We start from the raw sequence: 18,682 nt of genomic DNA, 5'->3' as shown, positions 1-18,682 counted from the left end.
GTCATGATGGCACTTCATACTTGTGTTTTTCACGTTTTCTGAGAGTTGTGTAATGTCTCTATGTTCCTTAATATTCTTCTCTTTAGGTACCTAGCACCGTCCCCGACGGGTGCTTGTTGATGATCACCTTTTATTTTTACTACAAGTGAAACGATGGATAAACAAAAGTGTTGTCGACAGAGGGGGGAGGTATGGGATTCCCAGACCTAGAAGAATACTACGAAGAATCACAGCTCCGGGTACTCCCAGATCACTTGTGGGAAAATCCAGAAAAACAGTGGGTAGCAATAGAAAATATATTTATATCAATATATCGACTCGCTATGTACTTGATATTTTTTGGCATAGATGTATATGTTTCTGCTTTAATCCTTGTTGGGACGGCATCCTCACACACACTGTCCATCATCTTGGAGCAATCTCATTCAGACACCCTCTTCAATGGAACATTGAGAGCACATCTAGACAGTAGACTATTTTAAAAAGGTAGTTGGCAATGTTTGTTTCTCTTAATAGTGTAATTGATCAATAATGGCGCAATGATCAATATCCGATGTAATACTTGCCCCACCTGGAATGCTGAAAACTGTGTTTGAGTCCTAAGGCATAAGGGAGGAAGGATATCTCAGCGGCAATGCTTTTGTCTTGACAACGCGCGCAGCACAGATTTGAATCCCGATCCTGCATCCCGTGCTTAGAAACCACTCGCTGGTATTAAGTGCATTATAAATGAACAATAACACAAATAAATAAATAAATAGAATGAGATCAGAGAGATACCACCCCAGGTTTCCAAAAACACTGTATGTCAACCAGCCCGTTTTTACCCTCAAAGAGGATACTGCCATCCCCAGAAAGAATTCCTTATGCAGAAATGCAAAAATACACAAAGGGTCACACTTTAGGGACCATAGAGGGGTCTTCTAACACCAGGCGGGGAAAGACTTCTAATGTGTTTGTTAAGTAGAAGGGCACCGTATTTTGTCACTTTCCTGGTAATACCTTCCTCACTGCTGCAACTCTTTTCAACTTCAAAACTGAAAAGCAGAGCCAAACAAAGGTCTTCCGTGACTACTCAAGAGGAATCCAGTGGGCAGGGACCAAGTGAGAGAAACTACTCTAGCGCCTATGCCATTCTCCTCAGCAAATCAAACCAGATCAGTTTGGTTCAGAACAGTACAACTATGATGACCTGAGCCCCGTTTTCATGATCCTTGCTAGAACTGCTTCAATCAAGGAGACTGCAAGGGAAGCAAAGAAAAGAGACACTGCCATCGGATGGGCATTTATTTTATTGTATTTATTGGAAATGTGTAAGGTGCCTGCACAACAAATGGGGTTTCAAAGCACCACAAGACAAAAAAGGGTAGGGGGAACACAAGGGAGAAAGATAACAAGAATATTACAACTAGACCTGTGACATTCGGATAAAGCAAGTGCAGAAACATGAAATGCAAGAACGGGGGGGGGGGTTATGTAGTGCAGGTCTGTGTGAATGCGAATTGCCATGGTGCATAGGGGTGTAACCACCATAATATCTGGCACTTGCCCTTCTGGGAGTCCTGGAGGGCAAGTGTCAGGGATTGCATGGGGTGTAGGGGTGAAGGTCCATATGCTTATATGCTTAGTGCGAAGGCTGGGGGTGGACTGGGCAGGCGGCTGATGCCCTGTATAACTCAGAGGGACCCAGGCAGCCAGTCACTGATGCAGATGGGGGTGTTAGCAGGGGAGGGCGAGAGGAAAGGAAGAAGAGAAAAGGAGAGTCTTGAGGAGCTTCTGGAACTTAAGGAAATCTGGCTCAAGCTTGAGAGGGGCAGGGAGACCATTCAAGAGGGAGGCTCCTGCGGAGTAGAGAGATCTACCCCCCTCAACCACTCTCTGATAGGAGAAATGTCTGATCTGTAGAGAGTTGTAGCTGGAGGACAGAGGAGCTCTAGCAAAGAGGTATTTAGAGAGGGTTGGATATAGCGGGGTCTCATGCCTGAGAAAGCTTTTGGATGATGGAAGAGGTTCTTCAACTTGATCCTAGCAGCAAGATCCTGTCTTTTCACTCATCAGTTGTCTTTCCTTTCTCCTCCTGACTTTTTGGCCTTCCTGTTTACTGATGCACTCCTTTCATTTTACTTTCCTACTTGTACACCCCCTCCACTGTTGCTTTCACCCCTCCTGCTGTGCTTGGGTGGTCTCCTCCTTCAATCTCTCTTGTTCTCTCAACTCCTCCAACTTCTGGCGCTCTTTCCACTCGTCGTCCTGGAGGTGCTCCTCTAACCCCTCTTACTCTCTCTCTACCTCTTCCTGGATGCTTTCTCCCTCTCTCTGGCTTTATCCTCTCCAACACCGCCTATGTGTTCACCTCTGCCTTGTTTTCTCCCTTTCTCCTCCTGGATGTTCACTACTACAACCTCTCCCCATCTCCTGCTCCTTCTTAATCTACTACTCCTCCTGCACCTCCAAATCCTCCTGCACCTCCAAGTCCTTCTGCAGCTTCAACTTCTTAGCCACACTGCGCCCTGCACCACTAGTCCAAACATCCACATACCTACTGTATTTCTCCTCATTTGTATGCTTGCCTTTTCCCACTCTCTGGGCAGGTACTGAGCCAATATTTGTACATGTGTGTAATGATTATTCCCTTCTGGAGAATGATGGTGGGTTAGGCTTTTATAATTTTAGGTTTGTCAGATTGATTACTCCGGCTGCAGGGACCTAACCTATATGAGGTTAGTCTGCCATCTTGGATTCCATAGATTCACACGTGTGTATTGTGGACATGCCTGGATTGGCGAGTGGGCATCTGCTTATCTCTGCATTCACTCGGATGTTTGAGACACCCATGGCAAGCATGTTCTGGGGCTGAAATTGCCTGTTGGGGCCTCTGTACTTTGGAAAATAATGGATATATCTCAGATCTCGGGTCCATCTGTAACAGGCCAACGAGACCCATGTCAGCACTTTCCCTGTCCTGTCTTAAAAACATTGCACCATCAATGTGGCGAGGTGCTGCTTACCCCACCATGTGCTGTGGGGGAGAGCGATGGATATTCCTCTTACAAGCCAGAAGCCCCACATCACTGAATGGTTGGCATGGGCCAGCCCTGTGTGACATCCCCAAACACACCCAGGCAAGGGAGCTTATCACACAGAGCAGGGCTACTTCCGCACACAGAGCAAGGGCAGATGCCCCTGGTCTTGACCAATCTGTCCTTAGTAGAACACTTTAAATACGTGAGGCTGATAGGGTAGGGTGCTCCAGTATTGAGTAATAACATCCATTGAACCTGCCAGTCCCAAAGCCCCTACATGATAATATGAACACAGGCCAAACCAGTGCTATGGCCGAGATCTCTGGGCGGTTCCAAAGATTTCGTCACATGGCCTACAGTACCAGTGATTATTACACAGCTCACAGTAAACATGGACAAAGTCATAGTGTGATGCTGGGCCCTAGACGTAGCAGAGTTCGGTATTGTACCCCACTAATAGATAAACAACTGGCACGATTCAACCTACCAGCGCCTTGAGATCATACCAATGGTACATAAGGCGCTATATAAATGCAAAGTAACATAACATAACATAACGATGACAGCTGTTTGCACTCACCATGCTATCATTTTCAAAAAAATGAATCTACCTGAGCGGGCAGCACCCTAGCATCCTGTACTGTTGCTTAACGTTTTATAAACAGGAAGGATATTGGTGTTCCATACCCGTCTATTTCCCTCACCATCCTGGGAGATTTCAACCTATGGATAATGAAAACAATGCAAACAGAATGACCTCAGAAAGCCTACATGTACCTGACCTGAATCAATTATATAACAGAATATTTTGTAATTTGAAGCCCACAGCAATAGCGCCCCCTATCGCTATCGGGTAAGCACTTTGCTACACCGTTTAGCATATTTATGCCTACTGTTGCAATAGCTTAAAATACCAGGGCCCAGCCAAGACCCATCGACCCCGGAAAATCATCCACGTGATGGACCTCCTTGCCGCACTAGATGTTTCTCTCTCTCACACACACACACACGCACACATGCACGCACACACGCACCCCCCCAATTTAAACCCATCCAAAGGATTCTGCTCGCTTTAAAACAGGACAAAGCAAATCTTTGACATTATGGCCCTCATTACAACCCAGGCGTTAAGGGGTTAACGGCGCCGTAAAAGGTGGCGGCGTCGTTAAACTCTTAACGCCTGATTACGAGGTCCCTTTGCGGGCGGCACTTTAACGCCTGCTTTCAGCAGGCGTTAAAAAACCAACCCGCAAAGGGACCTTGGTGCTAAGTATGGTGCTGCAATTTGCGGCACCGTACTTAGCGCCTTCCCCATTCCCATTGAGCCCTATGGGGCAAAAATGGGAATGGGGAAGGGCCATGGCGGCATGGGGAATTACCGCCCCGCCAACCTCGGAATGGGGCGGTAATTCCCCATTCCGCCATGGCGGAGTCGGTAAGTTACCGGCATGGACCATGGTGCTATTAGCACCATGGTCCAACGCCTGGGTCGTAATGAGGGCCTATGACCCCTTTGAAACGTTTCAGTCACTCCCAGAAAAAGCATGACACTAGATGCTGCACAGGTGACCTGAATGATCTTAAGAACAAGAGCAGAAGGATGAGATACATCTAGATGAAATATTATTATGAAACTGACACGTCCCCAAAATCATCAACGTTGGACCTACTGGCAGAAGATGATAAAGATCCCAAATCCCACTTTGCATGATGCACGAGGGTGCACAATATCCTCAAAAAGTTGTATTCACACTTACCAAAGTGTTGAAGAAGCCATCCTTCCCAGCACAACTCCTAGCGAAACTCCTTTACCAGCAATTACTGGACCAGTAGGAGGCCAAACACATACTACAGTAGAACTCGCAATGCTTCCACCCAATGAGGAGCATGGAATCTGCACTCTCTTCATATGCAACCCTTTAAATGATAGCACCAACCTCGACGCACCAAGCACCCTCGACCTCTGGGACATCTTTCCAGCTTTTCACACCATCAGCCACGAAATTCTCCCAAAAATACTTTCTGATAACGAACAAGAGTAACCTGTGGTACACGTGACAGCATTTTACATTTACTGCAGGACAGAGGACATGTACGTACCCCTCTTCAAATGGTTCCCCAGTGATATTATTTGCAGGGCACCTATGGGCTATATAGTCTGTCACCGCATCTCATGGCTTCACTCGTGGATATGTCTATGGTCTGTCAATGCACATCTTGGGTATGTACATGACCTCACTTGTGGATATGGCTATAGTCTGTCAACGCACCTCTTAGGTATGTACATGACCTCACTCAGGGATATAGCTATAGTCTGTCACTACACCTCTTAGGTAAGGACATGACCTCACTCGTGGATATGGCTATAGTCTGTCACCCCACCTCTTAGGTATGTACATGACCTCACTCAGGGATATGGCTATAGTCTGTCACTGCACCTCTTAGGTAAGGACATGACCTCACTCGTGGATATGGCTATAATCTGTCACTGCACCTCTTAGGTATGTACATGACCTCACTTGTGGATATGGCTATAGTCTGTCACCCCACCTCTTAGGTATGTAAATTACCTCACTCAGGGATATGGCTATAGTCTGTCACTGCACCTCTTAGGTAAGGACATGACCTCACTCGTGGATATGGCTATAATCTGTCACTGCACCTCTTAGGTATGTACATGACCTCACTTGTGGATATGGCTATAGTCTGTCACCGCACCTCTTAGGTATGTACATGACCTCACTCAGGGATATAGCTATAGTCTGTCACTACACCCCTTAGGTAAGGACATGACCTCACTCGTGGATATGGCTATAGTCTGTCACCCCACCTCTTAGGTATGTACATGACCTCACTTGTGGATATGGCTATAGTCTGTCAACGCACCTCTTAGGTATGTACATGACCTCACTCAGGGATATGGCTATAGTCTGTCACTGCACCTCTTAGGTATGTACATGACCTCACTCGTGGATATGGCTATAGTCTGTCACCCCACCTCTTAGGTATGTACATGACCTCACTCAGGGATATGGCTATAGTCTGTCACTGCACCTCTTAGGTATGTACATGACCTCACTCAGGGATATGGCTATAGTCTGTCACTGCACCTCTTAGGTATGTACATGACCTCACTCGTGGATATGGCTATAGTCTGTCACCGCACCTCTTAGGTATGTACATGACCTCACTCGTGGATATGGCTATAGTCTGTCACTGCACCTCTTAGGTATGTACATGACCTCACTCGTGGATATGACTATAGTCTGTCACCGCACCTCTTAGGTATGTACATGACCTCACTCGTGGATATGGCTATAGTCTGTCACTGCACCTCTTAGGTATGTACATGACCTCACTCGTGGATATGGCTATAGTCTGTCACTGCACCTCTTAGGTATGTGCATGGCCTCACTCGTGGATATCATCCGCAATGAAGGTTTCATCTGTTGCAATTACACAGATGAGGCCCAAACTGAATAATACATATCCAGCCCTCAATGGAACACCAAACAGACCTCGCCAGAAGCCTCTTATTAAGAGGCTCCTGAGTCCTGGATGACCAAAAGAAAACTCCAATGTAACTAATCCAGTAAAAAATCAAACCTTTGATGTGTCTCATCAAAACAACCCATCTATACATTGGCCGAGAGAGCTGCGAGCCTGCACTCAATCAACAACCTCAGATTTCCTATGAATAATTCCCACACCACACAACATTACATTGAAGCAATAGTCAGATGCTCTTTATTCTATCTTGGAAGTATTCGATGCACCAGGCCATAGCTGTCCTTCCCCCACACCTACCCATGCATGACGATAGTACTCATAAAACAGGATCAAGCCAAGAACTTTAACCTAGGCTTCCCAGATCACTTCTTGAACCATTTGCACTGTAAGGTTCCCCTCCCAGCCTTTTACTGAAACTGGAAAGTTGGGGACTCCCCCCCCACAGCCCCTCCCCCAGTTCTCTGGATTTTTCACGGGCTCTCAGTCAAACACAGATTACAATTCAAACCTTTCTGCATCCCCTATTATGACACAGCAGGAGCACAGAAGACACATCAAAGAATGTTGCATAATATGTGTCATCCTGCACACTATGGTCAAGCAAGGTAACCGTCCCTCACTTCAATAGGAAGTGTCAGGGAGGAGCTTCCCTCCGTGTCACAGTCACCACATTATGGAACTTCACACCCAAGCTACTCTGCACAGTGAATAAACGGCTGGCCATCTGGAAACTCCTAATAAAAAGATGCTTGATTGCTCTCGCCTGAGTTTAAACTCAACTCACATTGATTGCCCTCGCCAGCCCTCAATTCATATCTGTCCTTTGGCAACAAGACTCCCCCTGAACACCCCACACTGGATAAGTGCCATGTGACTGGACCAAATTGACACTGAAGCCTGGCAACTAACCTCAGTACTGGACCATTTCACCCCACACACGATCAGACTCAGTTGACCTTTATGTTGGACTGAGGATAATAAGATCATTTCAACTGTCTTAGGGTGGACACTCCACCTTAGATGAATATAAATCACCTGTATCTCGGGATATTAAAGATTCCCCTTGCTCCATTCATCGGTTCTATGTCATTTCATCGACAGATTGTTTATGGGCTTTTAATGAATAGTTTTCAATCTAAAAACTCATCGAATTTGTTTTATTTTTATTTTCGGGGTTCCCCCCAAACCTCTATCCACTATTGTTTTTTTCTCTATTCCGAACCCCTACCCCATATATGCACTTTCCCAACCCCCTCTATATTTTCAATGAGTTTCTCAGTTGAAAATCTTTAGTAAAAACCACCATCAATGCAAGGATGTTGTGACCATTAATAATGGACCCGTCTTAAGGTTTCCTACTCTTCACTAACTTGCAGGCTAGTCGTCATTTAAACCATGTGCCCTGTCAAAACTCTCCTAAAAACATACCAAGACAGAAAAACAGATTCTTCTGGGCTTCAACCATCACCATTTCAGGTTGTGCATCTTCTCTCTCCCTCTCCTTCCTCTAACCTACCCCTCCCACTCCTCTTATACAACCTAATGTCAAGCTATGCTATGCAAGACACCAGTGCATTGCACTCTACCTCTTGTGTCTCTGCTTTTGTTCCTGTGGAATAATAACCAGTCACATTGATGTGCTTTCATTGCTTTCGTTTCTGTCTAATGAAGAGATCACTTTAGCTGTCGGCAGGTACATTTCAGATACTTCGCATCAGGTCCATGCTGAAGGTAAGAGTGGCCTTAACACCTACATCACTCTATTACATCACTCTATTACAAGTTAATCGACATACCTCTCGTACCCCCTCCCTACCTGCTTTCTATATATTGGAGGTGCACCCCATCTTGCCTAATGTTTCCACCCCCTCGCAACTCCTCTTCGTTACCTCTCCTTATGTGCCATAAGAGCGATAATTGTCTGGGATCACCATGGTTACCACGGCACCGTCGTCTCTACAAACTGCATCCGAATATTGATTGTCTGAAGACTACTTGTTAGCTTTCTGTTATGCGTAGTCCTCTGTCCAGCTACCTTATTATGCCTTATTGCGGTCTCACCGCGTCTCATCCACGTCCTCGACCCTTTCCTGTGTGACCATCACGTTTCCATGCTGAAGTCAGAAAGCCAATCCAAATACTTGACCCTGCTTGTGAAGCTATTGTTACGCTAATGCTGCTGCCTGGCCTGACCTAATGTTTTTCCTGCGTACCGTTGGGTGGTCAGTAATGACGTGCATACCAGAGAACTCTTGTTGTCTCCATGACCAACCAAATCCTATTATCAAGTTTCCTCTCTTGCAGAGTTTACTGGAAACATATTATGTAACCACCTGTTATGTTTTACCTATCCTGTGTTTGTAGATATTGCCTATTTATGTGTGAGTCTGTATCTGGAATGTTTGTATTAGAGTGACCTTCGTAACTAACCTTCTTTCAGACATGCACTATGTCGTGGGAATCTAAGTTGGATATAGCCCCTGTATCTAGAGGAGAGGCTTAACCAGTATGTATTTCCATGCCTATTATGACCTTTGAATGTACACCTGATGCAGTGGCGTAACACAAAATCTGGGGGGCCCCCTGCGAGCCGTGCTGAGCAGGGCCCCCAATTTTTTCAAAGAACCACAGGCTGCACTACTGACACGTGGGGCTCCCACGCATGCACAGGTGATCATGCTGCCAATGGGAGGAGCTGAGCATTGCACTAGATGAAAGAGGTCCATGTTGTAATCCAACCCTACATTGTTCACCTAGTGTAAGAACAAGTGGGAGGAAGTGTTTGTTCACTGGTGCCCAAAATTACCAGCCACCACTGTGCACGAACTAGTAAAATTATTATACACATGCTAATGGTAAAGGTAGCTTTTTGGAGCCAGGTGGGTAAATTCTGAGGGAGGGGCGCGTGGCATTGTAAACAATTCAAAGTCAGTGGTGACAGGGACAGGTGAATACTTTTTATTGCAAGGGCATTAACATCTCCAACTAATTAGTGTGAGCGACCGAGCATAGTGAGGTAGTCCTATTAATTTAGGAGATAGGGTGGGGGTCTCTCCCAAGAAAATGTTTAAAATAATGCATTGAAATGGTCCATTTTACACCAACATATTTGGGAATAATTGGATAAAAAGTCAAACAATTAACAATTGGTTTTCTACTCTAAACCATGAAATAATTGATTACATGCTATTTCACCAACAGTACATAGGTGTATTTTACACTTTCACAATGCTATTGTCCACTACACAGACTAGCATTGCCACTCTAAGTCACGTTTATAAAGCATGGCCACAATCTATCCATGCCAAAAATGGTCCCTGTAAATATAGTTTCTGAAGCTTGAGATGCAATCTATGCCAGTATGGGGAATGTCAAATCACTTTCATGATCATGCGGACACAATATATGCTAGTGTGGTAACTGTAAATCTCTCTTGGAGCTGCAAACCCAATCTATGCCAGAAAAAACCCAAACAAAAGAGAAATTGCTTCAATTTTTTAAACTCCTCATTAAAAAAAACATACATTTATCTTTCCTTCGGGTACGGACAGCGTCAGGGCCTTTTAACCTTATCAATTGAAATGGGCCCGAGCATCAGGCGGGCCCGAGCAGGTGCCCCATGTTGGCAGTTTTATGACACAGTGACATACTCTTCTACTTCAGGATTAAATATGTGCTTTTCAGCGTGCATGCTATAAACACCATTTACTGGTACCCTAAGGCCAACACCTCCTTCAGGCCTCTTGCACTATCCAGCAATGTTTTTATCACTTTGTTACCTATTCTACTCTGGTTTCCTCTACATTAGCCCCTGTTAGATAAGATTTTGTTGAGTGCAACTGGTGTGGGACTTTACAAGACTTATCTGCTTGGTATTAGTGAACCAACTTTTAACATATGCCTGTACTACACAAGTCGGTAGCAGCCAGGCTTATCTTAGAAGGGGACTGTGAACTGTAGAGCAGTACAATGAAATCAGTAAACACAAGTATTCAAGTAAGCACTTACACCCTTAAAGGTTAAATTAAAATTAAGTATTTATATATACACAAAACAAAAGAATCACACTAGATGTGCAGCAACTAATAATAACATCAAGTAGAATTTCAGAATCAAGTTATTCAAACAACATTAATGAAGGTGAGTACATTCTGTGTGTACTAAAACATTTCCAGCACATGGAGTGGCATCAATCAAGGTCAGTAGTAGCACTTATTGTCACCATACAATATTGAGTTTGGAGGGGAAAAGTGTTTGAGTAGAATAGCACACTTTAGCACTGTAACAATAGTCTTTTTCTCTCAGAGGGATGTAGGAAGTCTATTCTCCAGCAATAACAATTAAATCCTTTAGAGTGGACAAGCACTGCCAAAGCCAATATGGTTCATAAGGAATGCTTTTAGGGAGCCAGGATAGCCAAAGTCAATATGGAAGTTCTAATTCTGATGCAATCTTCTTAGAAAAAAATTAGTTGAACAGTCAGTAGTTCATTGAAGAAAAAAACAGGAGCTCAAGTGAGCCTATCTTATGTGCAAAAGCTGTTAGGCCTGCCCAAATGCATGGCAGTAATTCAAAAGGATAGAAAGCAGCACCCCAAGCTATGAGGCATTTGATTTGGCTAAAGGTGGTTAAACCCAAAGAACCACAGCACCTTAGAATTGAAGGAGATGTTTCAGCTGACATCTTTCTTGATGCAGCAATGCAGACCCTTGTTGCTGGACCTTGGTCGTGGTGTCATAAGGAAGGACGTCTGGTGGGCTTCTGTGGCAGCACTCTCATAAGGGCCTCTGCAACAATGGATTCCACTAATTTCATTGGCTCTTTGTGGTTTTGGTAGCTTTTTCTCAGCACCACAGAAGAACAAATATCCTAGATTGGGGTTTTCTTGGTCCCTCTGTCCTGAACTTTGGTAAGGGGACACTGGACAGAAATCTCCTCCTTTTGTATACTCACACAGAGGCCTCCGAAGTTTCAACCGGATTTGTCCTTCAGAAGATGTTGCACTCATTGATGGTCCAGGTACCTCACGTATTGGAAAATTGCAGTCCAGGAAGGTTGCAGCGACACAGGGGTTGGCCCAGAACAAAGCAGGTCTTGAGTAGAGTTGGTCCCACCAGCATAAGGGAGGAAGTCGTCCTTGGCGGAGCTTCCCAGTCGATGGGATAATGGGGTCAGCACAGATGGAAGGCTTCACCAGTGCTTTCGTGGTGCTGCTGGTGTCTCCCTCTATCTTCTTCAGATTTATGTTCCAGTGGTCGAGTCTGGCTGTAGTCCCAAAACCCTCACCTCATATACGAAATCCCATTAATTCACAGCACTAAACTTTCAATCATACAGTTGTCCTCTAGAAGAGCCACCTGTCCAGTTGGAACTGGTTTTGCCCAGGCATGCCTACAAAGGCCAGTGAGCGGAGGGCTCCTCCCTCACTTCCTGCCTTCCCACGCACACTGGAGCCTGGGTGGTTTTCAGGAGTGAACCCCGCCAAAGGCAAACACACAATGGACTCAAACAGTTTATAGTCTTTTCATCGAATGCATTCTATCGAAAATGGAATGCATCGAAACGTATTCAACGAAAAATGTTCCATAGAATTATCAAACATAAAGTGTACAGTGTTTATGCATCGAAACCCTTGCATGCAAAGTCGATGGAACATGTAAAACACTTTAATGTTATATGGAGCTGTCCAGTGCTTAAATCTGAACAGCTCCATATAGGATGTGCAGTGTGCCCTTTTATTTTACTGGGGGGCGGGGTCGAAAAAAATAAAATAAAAGGGCACACTACACATCTTATACGGAGCTGTGCAGATTTAAGCACTGGACAGCTCAATATAACGTTATATGACTACACACTACACCAGTCAGAGGGAGCTGTCCAGTGCTGAAATCTATAATGTATTTCAGCACTGGAATGCTCCCTCTAGCTTGTGTTGTTTATTGTTTATTGGGGGGGGCTCGCCCACACCCCCCCCCCCAACTCCCAGGGGTCCCCTTTCCCTAACCTCCCACTCCAACCCCCATTTTCAAAAATGAACCCTTTCCTCACTCTATCGAAATTCATTCAATGAGTATGCTTTCTGGTGGAAAAGCATTTCAATGAATGTATTTCGATGGATAATAATTGAAAAGAAATTCATTTGATGGAAAGACTGGATACCGACTCAAACCTGATATAACCAACAGAGTAAAAGCTCAGAAGGAAGTAACAAATGAGAAATGGTGAAAAAAGAAGACAGATGCCATTTTGGTAAAATGGTCACCCTTTGGTGTTTTTTCTGCAGCTGAGAAATCAGCCTGCAGATACATTGCACAAACGGCAGTAAAAAGAAACCACTGCCACCAGCCCTTCAAGCTAGTTAGTGTAACAATATGTTACATGAGAAGTGGGATAGGGAGTTACTATGTAACCAACCAGCACTCCAGATAAGATGGTGTGTGCTGGACCCACAAAGGAAAAAGGTATGTAAGACAAACTCTCTCCAACTATTCTTGGGAACTGTACTCCACACAAGAAAATGCATTTAAACATTTAGAGGAGTTCAAGAGACTCCTCAGTGGCACTGCAGAAAGGGTGCTGTGTGTCACTTGTAGAAAAAGCAGATGTCTGTGGTGTTTACCAGAAAACATTAAAACATAAGGAACACAACATCTTAGTCAGAGGGAAAAGGCATGAGTGGGTAGCAAAAAGGCCCACTCACTCAGGAGGTTAAAATCAAAAAGGTCCCAGATTCCAGCAAAGGGCTGGGGGTCTCTAAGGTTAAAGGGAATTAGCTCAGAAACTGATAATTCTCCCTTATAGTGCCCTGCTGACAAAAAGTGATGAATAGCTTTTCAGTGGACATTTAATATTCCAGCTCCCCACTGGCTTCCTACCCCATTAAAATCTGCAGCGATTAACCCCTTTGCTGCATTCTTTTGATTCCATTACAATAAGCACCCCACCAGTGTCTCAGGCTGTTTTTGTTTCCAGCTTACCCAAAGGCCACTAAAATTGAAGCCACAACACAAAGTGGTACCAAACTACGCCGTTCCATGATTTGTGGAGCTAATAGGGGAAAGGGGGATAGTTCAGTCCAAGCCTGAGCCCTTCAGTCCCTACTATGAAGAGGCAGCCCCGCTGATATATTTCTCAAGTCTGTGGAGGCTTGATTTAACAATAGGAGACAAACTACTGTATTAAGAAAAACAAATTTATATATAAGGGCTCCTGGAGAAAACCCTATTCTGCCCAGGAGGGCTCAATTGAAAACAACAAAGTGAAAGGGTTGCATGCTCAGTCCCCTCACTGCTCATTCACCATTTTCACCTAGTACTGAAAAAGAATGCACCACTTCTCGTTGTTTAAAAGGTACTTCTATTTATATATGGAAATATTCAGTTACTAGTGGTTTCTAGGTTCAACATATATCAATTTACAAAGTAAAGCAAATCTATTTGCACAAAACATAAAGTTAAACATGTGCACATCTTTGCACATACAGTTACACATGTAGTATAATGCTGTTGCAGCTGTCGATAAATATGAAAAAACGACAGGGGTTGATACATATACACAAATCAAAGAAACAAGTTTACAAACTTTGTCATTATATAAACAGTGGTAAAACATGTAACACTGTGGTTTACAAGGAACATTTTGTCTACACCAGGGTGTTTCAGCCAGTTATATGGGCTGTCTAAGCCGTGTTGTGCTGGCCTTCGTCAGGACGGGGTGGACAATGTTGTCAAGATGTTCAAATTAAGCTGTAGGTTTTATTAGCCACAAGTATTCCCAGCAAAAGCAGGGAGGATTATGGGACTCGTAGTGTCTCATGTTCATCAGTTCTGGTTGGTTACCTATGTACAGGTAACGCTACGCGAACGATCTCGTTAGGCGTCTGAATCGCCTGATCTATGGTTCGGCTGGTTGATATGTCTCCTTGCTGTGCTATTGTCCCATATGTTTGTAGGCTCGCGCTATCACATCTCTTGAAATGATGAAGCTAAGTGGAAGCCGGAGCTGCTGTGTGCTGGTAGCGCAAACAACCTCGAGGAGCCGAACTGGAAGCACGGTCGAGTCGAAAAACAATGACAGCAGTATGCATATGTGTCTGTGCAGGAGCACATACAGTCATATTAGTATATATTCACATGCATAGCCTGCTGGTTCCAGACACATTGTATATTGGTGATGTTAAATTAGCTGCTAATTGGTGACACAAACTGGCAAGCAGGTGGCAGCTAGAGACTGTGAGAACGTCTCCCCAGGAAGGTGAGGACAGGTCATGCAACATGAAGTGCTGAGTTAAGAACAAGTGCTAAAACCCCTCCCTATATTTATTACACACCTGTAAAGGCCACACAGACAATAAAGGAGTGACACAGGTATTGCAGAGGCACATTCTTTGTGTGTTATTATTTAGAGCGTGCAGCGGCTTCCGGCCCTGCCTCCATTTAGGTATGGAGTCAGGGCATTGGAATAGGCCCCAAGCCTTAGGGGACCCCTGTACCTGCCTCCATGTTGGCAGTCGGCAGTCCTATGAAACTACAAGTTACTCCTTTCTTTCCGGAATTTAAATGTGTGCTTTGCGGTGCTCACATTACAGTCTGTATTTGCTGTAGTTTTTCAGGGGCTGTTATCTCTTTTGACCCCTGTTGTATCCAGCCACGCTCCTATCACCTTATTGCCTTTTTACTCTGGTTTGCTCTACATTAGTCCCCTGATGACAAAGACTGGTTAATAGTAGTGGACATTTAGTGTTTCAGCTCCCAGAGAGCTGCATGTCCTGTGATAATTTGCAGCTATCAAACCCAGGCTCCTGATTGCATCCAATAAAATGTATACACTCCACAGGTGCCTGGGATTGTTTTTCCCAATCTAGGCAACCCTCTCCCCAAAAACAACTTGAAATGGGGCCCCCGCCATGGCTTTAAGTGGGCCCGGTCTAGGTGGGATATACCCAGCACCTAGCTATCCAGCAAATAAACGTGGCATCTGAGGGTGTGCACAGGGGACACACATGCAAGTAAGCACCCAGCAACTGAGCTTGCACACAGGTGATTAGAGTTAGGAGCAAACACATGGGTTGTGACAGAAATCTGTACATGACACCCAGCACTTGACTCCAAACGATTGCATGTGTCCAAATAGTTATGTATCGCTCCTGGTTTTGCTATTAAGGGTGTTATTATAGATGAAATAAGCCGGGAGGCCTGTGTGCACTATGAGCTCAGAAGGGGGTTGCAGGTTTGAAGCAATGGCATGGATTTGCCATATTTAAAATGTGATGCTTATTCTTGTGTTCCCAAACTACCTTTTGATATTATGCAAAGCAACCAGTAGCTTTCTCATTAAATGTTTCATGGCCAGCCTTGTAGCCAGGCTTGTAGTGGCTGCTCACAAGCTCCCCACCCCCTCTACAGTGCCCAGCACAATGTTGCCAAACCGCCTAGAGTTAGAATGTGTAAAGTCTGTAAAGGATGTTAATCAACTTTGCTGTTCTGTACATGTGTACTGTAGCTCCTTGAGGCTAGTAGATTGTGACATTTGGCCTATCCAAAACCAATCTGTCCTCACGATTAAGTGAAGCCACTTCAAAATAAAAGGGGTTGTAGGCGGATGGAAAAACAAGGCGTTGTGCAGTTTAATGTGCAATTTGCATCCATGGGATTGAAGCTTTCTGCTATAAATTGCAAGCCACGTCCACCAACAACACCAGTGCAGGAGAGGCAAATTAAAGAGGATTGATGCTGGAGGTATGCATGCCTGAACCTGGTGATGCCATCTGACAATATACCTGTACTTTCCCTATGAGATGAAACCCAGAGATATTCTATGTAATTAAACCTGTCCAACCAAACCAGGTCTTGTGGGGATCTGTCTGATTTAATTTCTTCCCTTATTGATTTGGTGGGCATTTTAAGTAGATCCATAGTATTTATACTAAATAATAATTTAATTAATTGCCTTATAACCAACGAACATGGGGTGATTGTGTTGAAATTTGAATTCAACAACATTGCTTAGAGTGTGGATACAAATTGTGTCTCTTAAAGTAATTGGAGACTCCTATTTCGTTTGCCAACCCCAAAATGTCCCTAAAGGGAGGGTTGCATAAAAACAAAATTCTCAACTGCTCTCTGTTCCCCAGACCATGCCTTCAAGTAGAAGTTTCAATGGTGAACTAGGTATTTGGGTTTGTGTACAGGGGCAGAAAAGTGTCCTGCCAAGTTAAATAGAGTGACGTTCCTGATTTGAAAAGCACACTCTCTACAGAGAGTGAGAAAGTGACTCCTGATAGAAGAGAGATTCTGCATTGTATAGGGGAGAAAGAAGAAGGGTTCCATATATATCCTATCTGTTTGTTGTTAAAAGTCTGTTGTGTGCTAATACTGTAAAGCATTAGCAAGCACACAGAGAGATACAAATAAAGAGTACTGTGTTGTCAAAACTTATTTTATCATTGCAAAGGGCTAAACCTGATTTAATTTAAACCCTAGGGAAAGGATTGCCAAGCTTATGATCTTGTCATGTTTAAGGTGCTGCATCATTGTTGGCATTAAGGGATTTTTGTTTGTGATAGAAGGATTGAACTGTGTATTTGACATGAGACCCAAAGGTTAAAATGCACATGTGGTGTTATATTAGATCTTTTCTTAATGTCTATTACTAAAAAGGGAGTTTTTGGTATTGAAGCTTTATTTTGGTGGCACAGAGAACGTGCCATACCATGTGATGTTGAGTAAATATACATTTTCCTAGTCTTTAACAGATATATACATTCTTTCCACACACCGGCCTGATTCCTGGCTTATATTTGGCACAGGGTTGAGGGATCTACATGGTTCTATATGCATCACAGACAGGACTGGATTGAACATAAAAAGCCGGCGGGGGAAAGGGTGTGGGACCTCAGCACCACACTAACCCAGGCCATGCAATGTCCGGGAAAGCTGCTGCGGAGGACATGCCCACTTTTCTTCTTGAGCCGCGTTCTCCGCCCACAGGGTGAAGCCCACGGGGGACAGGTCGTAGGGGTTTTGCGACCGTAGGGAGTTCGGCGAATGTAGGAGGTGGAGGCTTATCTCTTACAAGCGGTGGATGTCAACGGGAGAACCAGACCCCCAGTTGAGAAACTGTAATAGTGTATAATTCACGCCAGTCCAGATGGAACTTTGCCCCACTGCAATAGTGCCAATATGGGGGAAAACCAAGTAAAGCTAAAATGCAAAATGTTGACAGTCAAGAGGCAGCTGGCAACCTTGATAGACCCAGGTTCTGGCATCACCTTCAAGAAGAAATCACTACAGAATCCTACAACCATTACAGGGGATGCTTACTTTTTAACCCAAGGAATTTATCAGTTTTTTAGTATAAGTCATGAAGCTAGCATGGCCAAGACGCAGGGAGCATTTGTGTATGTCCAGTGCCATAGGTAAGAGTGTGGAGGCCAGTGACTCAGAGCAGCAGGAATGGAATGTTGGCACAAATAGAATCCACGAGACCGTGGGAAAGACTGACAATTAATCCCAAGACCCCTGTGTCTGTGAGAGCAGAGAATATGAGGCTGTGGGAAAGTCACTAGAGTTACCCCAAAATCTCCCTGGTAAATTGGAAAGTTATGGCTGGGGGCCAGGGAGGTCGGGGGGTGGAACACCCACCTCAACTTCAAAAGCCCTAAGCACTGACATGTTTGCTAAAACTAGCCCTGTATCTTTTGGTATATTTTCGGCCAACATACACCAGGACTGGCCAGAGGGCAGTAATGTTGGAGCTGCAATAATTCCGGCCCCTGAAGTGCTGGTGACTAATGAGTGTCGCTCTACAAATTCTGCTACTACTCTTAATAGCATTAGTCTTATTAGCCCTGTTAAGGCCCCAAGAAATCTAATGTCCACGTCTACCCCAGAATGTGTGCCTGTGGACTGGCAGTGCCTGTTTAGCCTCTCTCTGAACCCGTATCTGCCCCTGTCCCTGAAGGGAGTGGTGTCATCCAGAAAAACTGTAATGAATGACCAGAGCAGCTTGGAGGCCTCAAAGGTCGAGGATATCATGACTCAAACACCAGGGAGTTAAAAAATAAATGTCAACCCATCAGAACTTCACCGAGATCTGCAGAGGGTCCCAGCCCTAACGGATGCAACGGATCCTGAAGATGTGGAGGCCAA

General features: G+C 44.6%; 1 protein-coding gene across 1 annotated transcript in view; it reads left to right on the top strand.

Moving 5' to 3' along the window:
• ABCC8 (ATP binding cassette subfamily C member 8) overlaps positions 1–18,682 on the top strand; it is a 1,583,626-nt gene that overhangs the window by 113,170 nt on the left and 1,451,774 nt on the right. The gene's annotated exons all lie outside the window — the stretch shown is intronic.

The sequence above is a fragment of the Ambystoma mexicanum genome, chromosome 11, assembly GCF_040938575.1.
Source record: "Ambystoma mexicanum isolate Mex_15411 chromosome 11, UKY_AmexF1_1, whole genome shotgun sequence".
In the NCBI taxonomy this organism is placed as follows: Eukaryota; Metazoa; Chordata; class Amphibia; order Caudata; family Ambystomatidae; genus Ambystoma; species Ambystoma mexicanum.
This window is presented reverse-complemented; position numbering and strand designations above follow the sequence as displayed.